This window comes from Nicotiana tabacum, chromosome 2, assembly GCF_000715075.1.
Source record: "Nicotiana tabacum cultivar K326 chromosome 2, ASM71507v2, whole genome shotgun sequence".
NCBI classification, from domain to species: domain Eukaryota; kingdom Viridiplantae; phylum Streptophyta; class Magnoliopsida; order Solanales; family Solanaceae; genus Nicotiana; species Nicotiana tabacum.
In genome coordinates, this window is record NC_134081.1 from 38420583 (window position 1) to 38437853 (window position 17271).

A 17271-nucleotide genomic window follows, 5' to 3' on the forward strand; every position below is an offset into this window, starting at 1 on the left:
ATGGGAGAACTTGAGGTAAGTCCCTTGTGATCATTTCTACTGCATATTATTGAATTATCGTCGAATAATCCGACTAGATTACATATTTTTGAGGTGCAAATCGGGGGTTTTAATTTAGGGACTTGGAAATAAGATTTGATGATTTGGAGGTCGAGTTGATGTTGGATTTTGGTAAAATTAGTGTGGTTAGACTCATGGTTGAATGGGATTTCAGATTTTTTAAATTTTGTCGAGTTCCGTGACATGGGCCTTACGGGCGATTTTTGAGCTAAATTTCAGATTTTTATGGTAAAACTTGCATTTCTTATGGAATTAATTCCAATAAATGTTATTGACTGAATCGAATTATTCGTGACTAGATTCGATGCGTTTGGAGGCAAATGTTTAGCGGAATAAGAATTTTACGATTTAAGGTAAGTAACAGTTATAAATCAGGTCATGAGGGTATGAAACCCCAGATTTTGGTATCATGTGATTACTTTGGAGGTGACGCACATGCTAGGTGACGGGCGTGTGGTCGTGCACCGAGGAGATTGTGACTTGGTCCGTCCCGTGAAAACTGTAAAGTTGAATAATTTGTTGTTAGCTATGTGTTCTCTATGTGTTGTGGATATTTGACTGTAAGTCATGTTAGAAACCATGTTTAGGCTATATGTTGGTTCTGTTGGGACCCACAGAGGTCGTGTACATGTTGAACTACCTGCGTAATTGTTGTTTTGTAATCAGTCACAGTTTACTTGTTTATTTTATCTCAGTCTCTATTGTTCGTTATTGATGGATCATATCATTGTTGTTTGGGCTAGTTTCATTATTATTAAGAGCCCGAGAGATTAGAGAGATTTGAAGTGAGGCTGAGGGCCTGATTGTGAGATATTATATTATAGCACGTGAGTTATCCGTTCAGCATTATAGCACGTGAGTTGTCCGTACAGTACGTGAGTTGTCCGTGTGGATCCTTATACTATAGCACATGAGTTGTCCGTGCAGATCCTTATACTATAGCACGTGAGTTGTCCGTGCAGTACGTTAGTTGTCCGTGCGGATGCAGATATTTATAATATGGCACGTGAGTTGTCCGTGCAGATTATAGCGCTTGGGCTGTAGGAGCCCCTTCGGAGTCTGTACACCCCAGTGAGCGCAGGTACCCATTGAGTGTGAGTGCTGAGGGCTGAGAGCCGAGTGGTTGAGTGGTTGTGACGAGTTGAGTATCTGTTTCCCTGAGAGGCTGCACTTGCTTTTCATTTATTGTTGCACTTAGTTTCTATCTTTCATTGATGTGAAATTTTCTGAAAGATCTTATACCCGGATTACATGAACTTGAACTGTATAAAACTGATTTGACTTAAACTTTTGGAATTGAAAGCATGTCTTCTCTTTGCTGGAATTACTGAAAATGAACTATAACTGTGTAGCTCGTCACTATCTTCAGTTCCTTATTTATTATTGTTAGTTACTTAGTTGGTTGTACTCATACGACACACTGCACTCTGTGTGCAGATCCAGATGTTCCCGTATTATAGCGGGTGTTGATCCTTTCACGCAGTTGAGTTTCCGGAGACTCAGAGGTAGCTGCCATATTTCGCAGACCTTGTCTCTCCTTTCCTTATCTCCTTGTTTACTGTATTTGGTCTTAGACTATTATAGATCGTATTTTCCATACTTGTATTCATATTAGATGCTCATGTACTCAGTGACACCAGGTTTTGGAGAGTGTTCGTATCAGTATTTTTGGGATTTTGTATTGTATTTAAATATTATATTTTCAAACTTTAAGAAATTGTGGTTTATTGAGATAGTCGGCTTGCCTAGCATTGAGTAGGCACCATCACGACAGGTTAGGATTTTGGGTCGTGGCATTGTATTTGATTTTCCTGGAGTCATCTATGAATTCATTGGAGTATCAAGTACTCGCCCTGGACCTTTAGCTAACGAATGAACTAGCTGAGGATTAGATTGATTCACAGTTGTTTTCAAAGAACCAGTTGCTTTCAATTCCCCATGTGCCGCCTTCACAATTCCAGTTGAATTTTGTAGTTGTGTAGCCTCTTCATTCCCCACTATATTGCCCGTGGAAGCTGCATACTTCGATGCTTTATCTCTGAAATTAGCAGTAGGTTTAACAACCCTAGTTGTTGCACGTTCACTAGCTTTTTTCAGTGCAGCAGTAGTATTCAGCTTTGAAAGCGTAGGCTCACGAATCACTTCCTTAGAACATGTAGACATGACATACTCCAATTCCATAACATCTATACGATCAGTAGTTCTTCGATCTCTAAGAAGAGAATAACATTCTGGTTGCATAACAGAGACATGGAATGACATAGTTGAAGGAATCCGTACATGTGCATAGAATTGTGCTCCTGCTTTTGAAGGTGTTTCACTGGTTTTGCCTAATTTTTAATATCCAATCCCATGTATTTGCTCTTTTCCTCCAGTTTAAATTTGCTCTTTAGCATGATTACCACTATTTTCCATATTAGTGTAAGGTTGTAAGTGTCATGCCCCAAACTCGGGGAGCGCGATCGGTGCTCAACCGAGTGAATCCGGCCGAGCAAGCCTGTTAGATTTATTTCTACCCAAACTTATCCATGAATAAAGAGGAGATACACTCCATTAATCAAACACTGGAAATATTTCATTAATAACTCCCATTTCATTTCCATTAGTAGCTTCATTCATAATATCCAAAATATTACAAGTTTATAGATATAATGAAAAACATGTTTGCCAAATAGCAACATTTCTAGTTCAATTCCCAACATCATATACCACCCACAACCTGTCCACGGAGCCTCTAATTAAGACAAAAGAATAGTATGGAAGTGTCAGCAACAAGGCCCCGGCTATACCTCAAGACACAAAGTGTAACATCAAGTGACATCGAGCCAGGAATAGAGTAGGGCTCACCAAAACCTGCCGAATAGGGAGTAACTGCTAACGAGGACCAAAGCTGCCCGCTGCTGAATCACCTGCATCCATTGAAGATGCAGCGCCCCCCGCAGAAGGGACGTTAGTACATATGGAATAGTACTGGCATGTAAAGCTAACTATCTTCTTTCAAAAAAGAATGCCAATGTATGAAAGGGAAACCCATAGAAACAACAATCAACAATCACTGATATTCAAATGTCAAGTTAAAATATAATAATTTCCAAAATACGAAGATAACACTGTAAAGTGATAATCAAAATATGATGATAATATTATTTTTGGTTTGGAGATCTTTATCACAAATATACCACTATTCACAATATCACCATTCACAATACCAATATTCACAATACCAATATTCACAATACCAATATTCACCATTCCAATGCCATCGTACTTTTAGCACGGAGTCCGATCACGACCCGATCAGCTAGGCCATCTCATTAGAGACATCAACCACAATCACTCTCAATACCAATACTACCGTACTTTTAGAACGGAGTCCGATCACGACCTGATCAGCTAGGCCATCTCATTAGAGACATCAACCACAATCAAAATTTTAAATTACAATTTTCGGCACTATCACAATCTATGTGCAAATATACCACCGTGAATCTAGCACGGATTCCGATCACGACCCGATCGGCTAGGCTATCTTATTTGAAGAAATCAACCAAAATCACAATTTCAATCATAATTTTCAGCACAATTACCACCATGTGTGCGACATGGTGCCGATCACAACCCGATCGGCTAGGATGTCTCACCACAATGCCGTGTGGATCGACAGCACCCTTTTCTATCAATCAATCTCATCCAAATTAAGGGGAATAATTTTATCACATCAACATCATCCCAAATAAGGGGAATAATTCACAAAAATAACACAGGCACAAATGTATTTACCTTATCATCTTTCACATTGTATGAATCTCCACTAGTATTTTCAACCATAACAACAACAATATTTCCTTGGCTCTTTTGGCCGTTCACAATATTCTTTATTCAAGGCACGGTGGCCGTATTGTATATTCCACGCTTTCATTTATTCCCTCTCATGTATCATCATCATAAATATCAACATATATACTATTCCGGAAATCATAACTTTAAGTTCATTAGAAATGAAGGCTTTAAACACAATGTATTTCTTTCCAAGAAATGGTGTAAAATTATTGGCAATTGAAGCGCAAGTTAAAATCATAAACAAGTAAAACATAATTTATTCTTGAAAAACTTTTCCCCAAAAAAGGCAATACACAATTTCAACTCACGAATATATAAGAACGCAAAACACATTGAAAATACTCACAAAGCACAACATTAGCTAAAACAGCCACACATGGGCATCACTTGAGTTCATAAGCTTTTAGGCAAATTCTATTTTCAAAGTCAATTTTAGAATAGTTAAATCAAGGATCATTTCATAACCTTTCTCACATCATTTAATTTCATTGGCACCATTGGCCACAAGTATAATTTTCACTGTTGGCGCGTTGGCCACACTTTATATCCCCAAGTCACTTATTTCACTTACAATCATCTTTATAGATTATTAACCATAAGACATTTCCGATCAAGACTTTAGGTACACATATGAGCAATTAAGAGTCTTAAGCATATTGAGACTTTCTCACACAATTTGGCATCATAACCTTCATTTGAAACACGACTCAAAGACATATCATTTCAATACACATATCATTCTTAAACACATTCCTAAAAGATAACATAATGTGATAGGAACATTCGGAACATGTTTTGAAAACATAATTCTCGGCATTTTGCTTATTCGGAATTCATATTGAACATATATCTTTCAACACTAACTTATTTGTAATAGCCAATTTTTTATAATGAACAACTCGGGACTTACATAAATTTTATGAACACTGTGGGATTCAATTCTAAGAGAGAAGTTTAGCCAAGATACCTTTTCTTGAGCTTTCCTTACATTACTACGACGTTCTGGAAATTCTAGCAACTTCAATCTATTTGGAAACATAATAAAAGTAAACCATAATTAGGAAGATATTCGTGGTTTCATCTCATTTGAGCATTTTATCAAACACTAGATGTGCAAATTGGTTACAAGTTTCTTCCACAAGATTTCTTTCACTTAACAACCCAATCCTTACCCATTTAGGCTCAACAATCTTCCCAGAAACCTTATTGGTACATGCATGTATAAATAATACTCTTACACCCAAGAATCATACTCTTAATCAACCATCTTCTACCAAAATTCAAAATTGAAAACTAGGGTATGGAACCTTACCCCTTAGATGAAGAACTTGAGAGATTTCTTGTTGGATTTCAAGGCTTGAGCAAGATTTGATGAACAAGGGCTTGGGAATTCCTCCTCTCACTCTAGGGGACTTTCCCCTCACTAAAAATATCAGATTATCCCTCCAAAATAGCGCTAAGATCGTTTTATAGGAACTAGGGTCGGGATATTAAATTACAAAAATGGACCCTCAAAAATCTGGATCGGGCTACAGACCAGGTTTGGCACGGTCTATAGCGAGCTACAGACCAGGCTCCGGGAGCTCTGCCGCGAGCTACAGACACATGCTTCGCGAAGGATATATCACGGTCTAGCGCGCTACAGACCTGGCTTCGCGAGGGTTATAGCATGGTCTAGCACGCTACAGACCTGGATTCGCGAGGGTTATAGCACCGTCACATTCTTCCAGCCTTTCGGAATTTGAATAGAAGTTCTTGTAGGAGCGTCCAAATGACAAACGTTTTGAAGCGTTAGAAACTAGACTCAAAGGGCTGTAATTTGATAGGTATATCACCTCCTAAGTCGTTATAGTTTGGTAGCAGCATGCGTTTGAAGTAGTATCTTGTACGAATTGAGACATCCTTTCCACTTAAGGTATCCAACTTGTTCCACATGAATTCTTGCCATTCACAAAATTCCGTAGTATGTTTCAACACACCTTAAACATATATTTTTCATTTCAAAATAATGTGGTTATATCCCATGGGTCTCCTTTAATACTCGAACACGTTATTCCCAAATACCGTTGGCGCACTTTAAAATCTTAAATCATTAGGAAATTTTTAACGGGGCCTTATAGTAAGGCAGATTTCACAGCTGTAATCCTAGCTTGAAAATAAGGATCATTAGCAGCCAGCTTTTCCCCCCTCAGAAAACTGAGAATTTTGTTGCACTGATGTAGATTTAGAACCTGCAAATTCAGCACTTGGTTGTTCATGCATAATTCCTCGATCATTACCAATTTGAATACCAGATTCCCCAGCGATCTGTTGTACCACATAACGCTTGGTTGATGTAACAGCTTGATCAGCAGCAGTTGTTAAAGCACCAGCAGTAGCTTTATACATCCTCGCAAAAACAGTGGAGGCTGGGATATCCTTCAATCACTTATCATCTCTAATTGCATTTTTCTTGACTTGCTCAACACCTACACCCCTATACTGTCTCCCGGCATCACCTAGAACTTGAGCAACCTTCAAACTCCTCTACACATCTTTTTCTCCAGTTTTTTGGATCTGCATATCCACACCACAGTCATCAGTTGCTTCTTTGTATTCTACCAAAGTCCCATCATTTGTATGACCCTCATGAGGCATGTTTAAGGCCTAAAGCCGCATAACACCGTCATCCCCAATCACAACTTCCTTGGAACTACCCCGCTACACCGTGTCTCTTAACACCAACAAGTGAGGATCATCAAACTAGTAAGCCTTGATACGATCCAACAATGATGAGTGTGCCACAACACAAGTGATGACCCGACTAGGCTGCGAAACATCCAATCTCAAATACAAGAACATCATGTGATTCAATTCTAGGAGAGAAGTTTAGCCAACATACCTTGCTTTGAGCTTTCCTTAAATTACTACAGTGTTCTAAAAATCCTAGCAATCCCAATCTATTTTGAGAAATAACAAAATTGAACACAAATTAGGAAAATATAAATGGTTTCAGCTCATTTGAGCATTTTATCAAAAACTAGGTGTGCAAATTTGACTACAAGGTTCTTCTACAAGATTTCCTTCATTCCACAATCCAGTATTTACTTATTTGAGCTCAAAAATCTTCTGACAAACCTTGTTGGTACAAGCATGTATAAATAAAAATCTTACACCCAAGAATCATACTCTCAATCAACCATCTTCTACCCAAATTAAAAATTGAAAACTAGAGTATGGAACCTTACCTCTTAGATGAAGAACTTGTGAGGTTTCTTGTTGATTTTCAAGGCTTGAGCAAGATTTTGATGAACAACTAGCTTAGGGAATTCTCCTCTCACTCTAGGGCACTTCCTCTCCCTAAAAATATCAGATATTTCCTTAAAAAAATGGTTCCTTATGTCTATTTATCGAGATAGGGTTTGGTTATAAGGATAGAAAAATGGACCCTCCAAAATACGAACCGGGAGACAGACCAGGCTTTGTAAGCTCTATAGCACGGTCTAGCGTGCTACAGACCTTGCTCTGCGAGCTCTATAGCATGGTCTAGCGCGCTACAGACCTTGCGCCGTGAGCTCTATATCATTTTCTAGCGTGCTACAGCCCTGGCTTCGCGGGGTGTATAACACGGTCTAGCGTGCTATAGACCTGGCTTTGCGAGGTCGAAATGATTCAACTCCCCAACATACTGTTCAACCTAAACAGTCCGAAAATACAATAAATTAGCCTACCTTGGCACCACGGAACCTTAAATTCCTTAGCGAAAGTTTCTGAGGCCTTACATTTTTCTTCTTTCGAATGCGGATCTCCCTGGAAAACTAATCTTAACTAATTTTTGTCCCATTTCACGCCCGAAACCTAGGGAGATGCGACTGGCACCTGGTGCCTAACATGATTGAACATATAACCTGTAAATCACGTACCATATTGTTTCCATAAATAACTAGGCGGACAAGGTCGTAACATATGACATCAACCCATAACCAATCCATGGTATGCATATAAGGGACGACAAGTCCACCATGAGTATCATTACATTGATATATAAAAAACTTCAAAAAGCTCATCTACACGGGCCTATAAATCCACCATATAAAATAGTATAACTGACCGCATGTATATCTGTATCTGCAAAAGCCTCTAAGAGTATCAGACAAAAGTAACGTGGTTGGTACTGGGCCTCGGCCTACCCGTAAAGTCTTTATACATAAACAAAACAAAATATGTATAGACTCGGATGCACTCCAGTTGATATGGTGTCTTAATGATCAATTGCTGAACTTTGAAATTTGTTACTCCGAGGTTCATCTATCATCTAAAACTGTAGCATAAAATACAGCATCCCTAGCAAAGGGATATCAGTACAAAAGAATGTACTAAATAAATAAGGAAACATGATACGCAAATGTAAGTAGAACACACAAATGAAGGAATGTTGAAGGAAACAACTGAACTTACATCTCAAGTTACAAGGCAACCTGCAAGGCATATACTATATTCTTACCAACCTGGATATGTCTCGACGTCCATAATCTCGTTATGTTGGGCCCTTGGGAGTAATACCCAAACCAACAAATAATCTAAATCAATAGTGTGCATGTTGATTAATCACATAACAACTATTTTGCTATTTCACAATAGGATATCGTACATATTTGCTAGATACTAGATAAGTGAATCTGTACTTTCTCGACTATCAAGCCAATATCTCCCGGTCTAGCGAGTCGGTAACTACCAGGTTATCAAACATGTATCTTCTAGTCTAGCACACATGTAACTATCAGGCATTGGACATGTTCGCAATGTCTATCATAACATACAACAAATACAAAGCACATAAAGTTCTCATGTCAACTCTAGCGAACATTCGTCGAGTTACGAAAGACTTTCTGAGTGTGTCGATATGACTTATATACACTTTTTAGGATAATAAAAAGGTTAAAAATAATCATAAAAAACTCATCTTATCGAGGCAGTACCAAACAGAATGTTCATGGAATCATCGGACACGCGAATAAAGCATCTATGAGGTTCTACTTCTTGGAAGCACACTTGGAAGGAAAGTTGTTTGGAATTCATGCTAAAGAAACAAAGGAATAGACTTAACATACCTCATTCCTAATAGTTGTAATACTACGACGATCAAGTCTCTCCTTTAAAATTTTGATGTATAATATTCACAATAAAAGAAACCTCATGTTAGCAACCAAACACTATTAAAGACATTAAGACAATTCGTCGAACATTTGGTGGGCGTATGGTTTTAAGGCCCTTTCATAATGGTGTTTCACCACACCCTTCGTTCTTTCTAACTTAAAAAAACACAAAAACCTCCTTATGAGGTTACAAAAACAATCCACAAACCACAACATACAAAATTTCCCCTTCCATATCACATATGAATCACAAAGCTTGGACTCACGGCTTCCGATCACCGTCCCGTGAGTTCTTATCGAAAAACACCTTACAATACTTATTTGAATCCATATATATATGTTAGAAGAATCTTATTACCTCGGTTTCTTTTTCCCTGATAATTCATCACTTGAACGTTTCTGAAAGAAAACCAAGATGGACTGAGTGTAAGATTCATGTTCTTGAGGAAGCATTTTACTAGTAAAATATTTGGATCACTTACTTTGACCTTGGAGAGTGAGAGGAGGAGAGAAAATGGAGAAAATTATTTACGATGAGGTCTTCAACGAAAACCGATAGTGAAATCTTGAAGTTTTAGCTGGAAAACAACAAGCTTTGGCCGACTTAACATTGGGTGCCACATGTTCCACAATAATTGGGCGCTACGCACATTTGTAGTAAAACGGGCATCTCATTTTACTCCAATGTTTTATCGATGAATTGTTTGCGGCATTCGAAACTAAAATCAAAGAAATTCAATTTTGTGTGTGGATCACCCTGCAACTCAGAGTATATTGGGAGAAAATCTCATTGACATCAGGCCCAAATTTCAGTAAACTTATGAACATAACTTGCGATAACTGTTGCCGGCTTTTGTTTTACAACTTGCTTGACATCAAAACATAATATAAGAGTATTATGAAATTCAAATAGCTCATAAAACGACATTCTTAGCATGTTAAGCACACCTATTCTTACCCCAAAAGTATGGGTTATAATATTGGCCCATTCCTCCAATATACAGTCCACAAGTCACTCCATAAGTTGGAAATTCACTCGCTTTGATTAACTTGACCTCTAATCCTTCTTAAACGTACTAAACATAACCATAATCACTTATTTTGCAGATGGTATCATATTCTCTTCTAAGAGAGGCACACCTGCTTTTAGCTCATAGTTTCACTCTTGCTTTTGCCTTACCTTCTATTATATTACTAAAGGGCGAATGGGGGGGCGTGTGCAATAGTTTTCTTACTTTATCTCAATCCCTTCAATGCCTATAATTTGAGAGATAAGAGGAAAGCCCTCTCTCGAATTCCAAGATGTAACACAAAAAATGACTCTCTTTGCCGGGATGTCAGCGGGTTATAAACATAGGAATAGTGTAGCTCTCCGAGCTTATGATGACTAACTCGTGATGCAGCTTAACGTATAAAAAATGCAGGATATAACATCCTCCTACCCCTTGAATATTTATCCTTAAATGCCAGGCTACAATTTTGAGGAAGACTAAATTTACGAATACGAAAATGCTTAGCTCTAGTTTATCTTACATATATGACATCAGTGGTTAGGGGAACAGTAGCAAATATGTGACTGGTAGAGATCTATACGGGAACCGTACACTTCTAGGTCGCTCAACTTACTTATTCTTACTCTCAATTGAACATAATATAACTATATTGGCTCGACTTCCTCGAGTCATAAACGGTGTTAAACTATTATTTATGATTCATCCTACATAAAGCTCTCTAATCCCAAATGATCTTCCATAACTTAATTCTTCAAGATAATAACATAATCTCGAAACTATAACAACAACCAACAATAGGGATATCATCATGCTATACTACAATGAGAAAATATTTGATAACTTGCCCATATCATCATCGTACGGTGGATTATGACCCTGTTGGTCCTCTAAGCCATACATATGATCCTGGTCACCACTCTTGCTCGATACCCAATTCCTTCTTCTATCCCGGAGGCCAGGAGGAGGTGCCGCTGATGATGATAATGCTATAGCTGAACCCACATCACCCATACTCCTCTGGCTGTGGAAAAACTCCCACATCCTATGACTGGGAACCGCACTAGTAACAAACACATCATCTAAATGATATATCACAAAACGATATCGTACGTATGTGCTAGCTACCGGATTAGTGAATCTATACTTTCTCAAACATCAAGCCGATATCTCCTGGACTATTGAGTCCATACCTACCAGGTTATTAAACCAGTATCTTCCAGGCTAGCACACTTGTAACTACCAGTCCACTGGACCTATTCATAATGTCTATTATAACATACAACAAATACAAAGCACATACAGTTCTCATGTCAACTCTAGCTAGCATTCGTCGAGTTACAAAAGTGTTTCTAAACGTGTCGATATGGCTAATATACACTTTATGGGTAAAGCAAAAGACTACTAATAATCTTATGAAACTTATCTTATCAGGGAAGTACAAAATATAACATTCATGGAATCATCGAACACATGAAAAGATGTAACGACCCGACTGAACATTTTGTATTTTGGCATTACATTGTGTGATTTGAGAAGCTTCATGTGATGTATTATTACTTGCGTTCAGGGTTGATTTGATACAATGATTCACACTTTGAAAGCATTCAACCGAAATAGTTGACCAAGATTTGACTTTTGAGTAAATAACCTCATAATCAAGATTTAATGGCTTTAATAGATACATATGGTAATTTGTACTTTGGTGTATGCTCGAATTTGAATTTGGATGTCCCTCGAAGTTTTCAGCTCTACTTTTCGAAAAATTGACAATTTGAAGAATTTGAGAGTTTATAGTTTTGACCGGGAATTGACTTCGGTGTCTCTAGACTTCTATCGTGGTTTTTAGACATTGTATAGGTTTGTTTTTATATTTGGGACTTGGGTGTAAAATTTAGTTTTGATTCGTAATGTCTAAGTGTGACTCAGACGGTTTCAGTAAAGTTTGAATGTTTGAAAATTTACGAATGGATTTGATCTTCGATTCGCCATTTTGATGTAATTTATGATGCTTCAAGCTTTTTGAGAAGTTTGGATAATCTATATGGATTTACTGGCATGATTGGTTAGGGTCCCAAAGGGATCGAGTGACTTTCAGGATGATTTCAGACCATTTTGGATAATATTTGGATTGCTAGTCTGCTGGTGTCAAGTAACGCATCACGATTGCGAGCCTTGTATTGCGTTCGCGAAGATGTAGGTGAGCTGGAGGGCTTTGTGAATTTCGTTCGTGATAAAGGATCGCATTCGTAAAGGGTGTGTGCATGAAGGTCTTCCCGTTTGCGTGTGTTGGACAACATTCGTATAGGACGATTAGGAGGTGGGAGCCATATGTGTTGCATTTTCGGGCACGTACATGTTCATGATGTGTTGGGCGTGCTGGTCATCGTGTTTGCAATCTAGGTTTCACATTCGCAAATGAGGATTTTTGTATGAGGCAGCTTTTTGCTTCCCAAACGCGAGGCTTTTTCTCGGTTCGGAAAGGGTACCACTGAGATGACTTATTTAAGATTTAATTTTGGAGTTTAACCCATTGCTTCATATTTTGATCCTTAGACTTGGAGAAGAGGAGATTTTGAAGAGCAATTTCACAATTACCTTGTAGGTAAGTGTCGCGCCTCGACCTCGGGGAGTGCGACTGGTGCTCAGCCGAGATAACCCGGCCGAGCAAGCCTGTTAGATTTTCTTCTTCCCAAACTCATCCATAAATAAAGAAGAGATGTACTCTATTAATCAAACACTGAAAAGACTTTATTAACAACTCCCATATCATTTCCAATAGCAGTTTCATTAACAATTTCCAAAATATTACAAGTTTATAGATAGAATGAAAAACATATTTGCCAAATACCAACACTTCTAGTTCAATTCCCCACATCAAACACCACCCACAACCTGCCTACCCGAGCCTCTAAGTATAACAGAAGAGTAATATAGAAATGCCGGCATCTAGGCCCGAGCTATACCTCAAAACACAAAGTACAACATCAAATGGTATCAGGCCCGGAATAGAGTAGGGCTCACCAAATCCTGTTGAATAGGGAGTAGCTGCTAACGAGGACCAAAGTTGCTCACTGATGAACCACCTGCATCCATTGAAGATGCAGCGTCCCCGGCAAAAAGGACGTTAGTACATATGGAATAGTACTAGTATGCAAATCTAACTGTCCTCTTTCAAAATAGAATGTCAATATAAGAAAGGGAAATCAGAGAAGCAGCAAGTCATAATCAACAATATCCAAATGCCTAGTTAAAACATAAGAATTTTTAAAATACAAAAATAATATATAATTTTTGGTCGGGAGATCATTAGTACCTATATACCATCGTGTTTTTAACACAGTGTCCGATCATACCCAATCGGCTAGGCCATCTCCCCACGAACAATGTGGTTTGACATGTAGTGCAAAAGAAAGGTGTTACCAAGAGTAGTGCCACCATGTGTGTAACATGGCGTCCAATCTCCACCCGATCAGCTAGGCCGCCTCCCCACATATGTCGTATGGGTTGACCTTTCCAAATCACAGCTATTTTCAATCTCATTCAAATCAAGGGGAATAATATCATTCCAAATAAGGGGAATAATCGTAATCCACTCCTACACCGATACATGTAGTTTCGGTTATGGGCCTTATGACCCACCATTCCTCAATCTAATAATGATACTCTCAAAAATATTTTTGGTTTGCACACAAGGGAAACAAAAGCAAAAATATATTTACCTCATCATCTTTCACATTGTATAAATCTCCACTAGTATTTTTAATCAATCACAACAACAATATTTCCTTGGCTCTTTTGGCCATTCACAAGATTCTTTATTCAAGGCACGGTGGCCGTATTTCAATTTTCACACTTTCATATCTTTCCTTCCATGGTTCATCATCAAAAATATCAACATATATAATATCCCGGAAATCACAACTTTAGGTTCATTGAAAATGAAGAATTTAAGCACAATAGGTTTCTTTCCAAGAAATGGAATAAAATGATTGGCAATTGAAGCGCAAGTTAAAATCACAAACAAATAGCACACAATTTATTCTTGAAATACTTTTTCCTAAAGAGGGAAATACACAATTTCCACTCACAAATATGTAAGAACGCAAAACACATGGAAAATACTTACAAAGCATATCATTATTTAAAATAGCCACGTATGGGCATGACTTGCGTACATAAGCTTTTAAGCAAATTTTTTTCTTGAAATAATTTTGGAACAATTATATCAAATCCCATTTCATAATCTTTCTCACATCATCTTATTTCAGTGGCACCATTAGCCATAAGCATAACTTTCATTTAAAACAAGACTCAAATCCATAACATTTTAATACACAACCCATACTTTGAACATATATCTTTCGACATAAGGCTAATTCAGAATAGTCAATTTTATAAAGGATAACCTTCAGAATAGTCAAGTTTATAAAGGATAACCTGGAATATAGCAATTAGCAAATTTAGCCAACCATACTTTAAACTTAAGAGAACATCATGAAATTCAATTCTAAGAGAGTAGTTTAGCCAACATACCTTAAGATTTCCTTAAGTTACTACAACGTCCCAATACTTCTAACCATAACAATCTATAAGAAGATAGATAAAATCAAATAATAATTATAAGGATTCACATGATGTAACTCTCTTAGAAATTTTGTCAAACACCTAGTATGCAAAATAGACTATAAAGCTCTATAATGGTAATCTCTTCCTCCCTTAACCAATTTCAATAAGAAACCACCCAAACTAGTTCATTAACCGCACTTACTACAAGCTATTGATACATGCATGGCCTAATTCCAACTCCATAACCTAATTAAAACTATAACAATTGCATGAAGGTTTTAGGACAAGGTCTTACCCGGGTAGATGATGGTCTAGTGATTGGATTCTTAATTCTTGAAGATTGGTGCAAGATTGAATGATTAGAATGCTAGCTTTCCTACTTCTCTCTCTAAAATGCTCTCACCTCTCTCTAAAGTCATCAGATAATCGCCCCAAAATAAGCCCCAAAGTCTATTTATTAAGATGGGGTCGGGTTATAAAAATCAGAAAATGGACCCTCCGAAATCAGGTATGCGGTCGTATAATTGACCGCAGAACAGGTTTGCGATCGGCAAATTGGACCGCAAAATGGTCCTCAAAAAATTGGGCCACACTGGACAAGTCTATGACCATTGTGCAGTGTGCAGACCACTTATGCGGCCGCATAATGAATTATGTGACCGCAGAATGGGCGCAAAACAACTTTCAAATTCAACAACTCTCTGCTCAACTCTCTGTCGCAAAACAGACCGTAGAATTGCCTTATTCTGCCAAAACTATCCATCAACTCCTCAGTGCATTCTTCAAAAATATATACAACCCTCAAACATGTAAGCCTACCTCAACACTACGAAACCTTAAATTCGTTGGCAAAATTAAGGTGCCTTACAGTAAGTGATTTTAATTTGGATTTCATTTTGGTTTGATATATTGATTACCCAAGGATTTCTACACCTAAAACATGGAATTTTGAAAGGAAATTTGGGGTTTTTTCCTACATTTTAAGAGTGTGTACTTTGGGAATTTGAACTCAAATTTGGAAGGTAGTCAGATATTTGGACTCAGCAGGTTAGGGGTCATTGAGATTTGGTATTGGTCTCGAATTTCGGGCACATGGGCCCGTGTTGACTTTTGTTGACCTTTTTGGGAATTCATCAAAAATCAAAACTTTACTGATTGGGACTACTCCCTATGGAATTGGTTGACTTCCTTGATTGTTGTTTGGCCATATTTGAGCCGGTTAGATGTGATTTCTCAAGGAACTATGATTTTCTAGCTTTAGACTAGCCTGAATGAGTTAAGTGTGTTGCCTAGCTATGGTTGAGGGAATATTTCCTACATAGTGATATTGTTTTCTACTTTCGGGGGTGATGTATATATGAGGTAACGAGCGTATATACATTTGCCATGGGTCTTCATACTCAGGGTGGATTTTAGATTATTCTATGATTTGTTTGGTTGTGCAATCTACTTGATTCTATGTGTTATTCAATTAATTGACTACGTGAGTACAATAAACTATGCTAGAGCTTATGTTAAGATTTTTGGTGCCTTATTTTAGTATGATTGACTAAACTTAAGATCGATGCTATAATTGTCTCGTACGTAGTCATAGGTATATTATGAACACAAACCCTTACTTGTTATTCTTGTGTTGTGCCATGATTTGAACGTAGGCTCTCCGTGATATATGTGCGATCCTTTATATGACTACACGATTATATCAATGCATGCTATAGACCATGATTTAGGATTCTTATTTCCTAAATAGCCAAGATGAGCATTAATGGAATCATTGCTAAATTTATTAGTCGTAGTCATGTCTTATATCTTGATCACACGTCCGCAATTTACTATTTTCACATACTTGTGCATTTCATTGATTAATTATGAGGATATGCCTCTTGATGATAACTTGTTATCTTGAATTATTACTAATATGGCACATGTGGGCATGCTGGGAGATTTGATTGGGTGTTGACACGGGGTGTTGCCGTGCGATTGTGATGATATTGTGGCACGATATGTTGCCGTGCGATTTTGACTATTATCATGCACATGTGGCAAAATATGGGTGGCTATTCTTGATATGCACATGTGGTGAAACAAGGATGGAATTTCTTGATATTGCACATGCGGCGAAATAAGGGCGGCATTATTGATGATTTTCATGTGGTGGTACGAGGGTGACATTCTTGATTATGCAAGTGAATTCTATATGCTTTGTCATGCATTTTACGTGTTCTTTTTGTTACACCCCATATTTTCTTATGTAAAGGTATGTCGTATGTCAATTGATTTAAGCTCGAAAATGAGATCATTTTTTAAAGTATATAAAGCAAGTTAATCATGTTACCTTTGATGTTACAAATATTTAAGATAACAAGTACCAAGAGGGTTGGAAGGCTTAGACGCTAAACGACTTGAAGAAACTATGTTTTGGGGAATGTTATAACATGTACTTTTGTGGTGAGACTAGGGTGCTTAACATGTAAAAGAGGTTATGTTATGAGTTATTATAGTCGTATGTTGAGTTTTGAACTCAAGCGAGTTGTGGAACAAAAGTTGGCAAAGGTCATCACAAGTTACACTCATAAATGTGTTGAATATTAGGTCAAATGTAGCTGAGCATTTCTCCAAATGTACGTGGAATTAAGTGATGATACACCTACAAAATT

General features: G+C 37.6%; 1 long non-coding RNA gene across 1 annotated transcript; it reads right to left on the reverse strand.

Moving 5' to 3' along the window:
* Positions 1–2613: 2613 nt before the first annotated feature.
* LOC107776451 (uncharacterized) lies at positions 2614–9950 on the reverse strand. The gene is made up of 3 exons (XR_001645980.2): positions 9518–9950; positions 9394–9434; positions 2614–2969 (listed from the first exon to the last, which is right to left on the reverse strand). It is a non-coding gene; the product is annotated as an uncharacterized LOC107776451 (long non-coding RNA).
* Positions 9951–17271: the final 7321 nt, after the last annotated feature.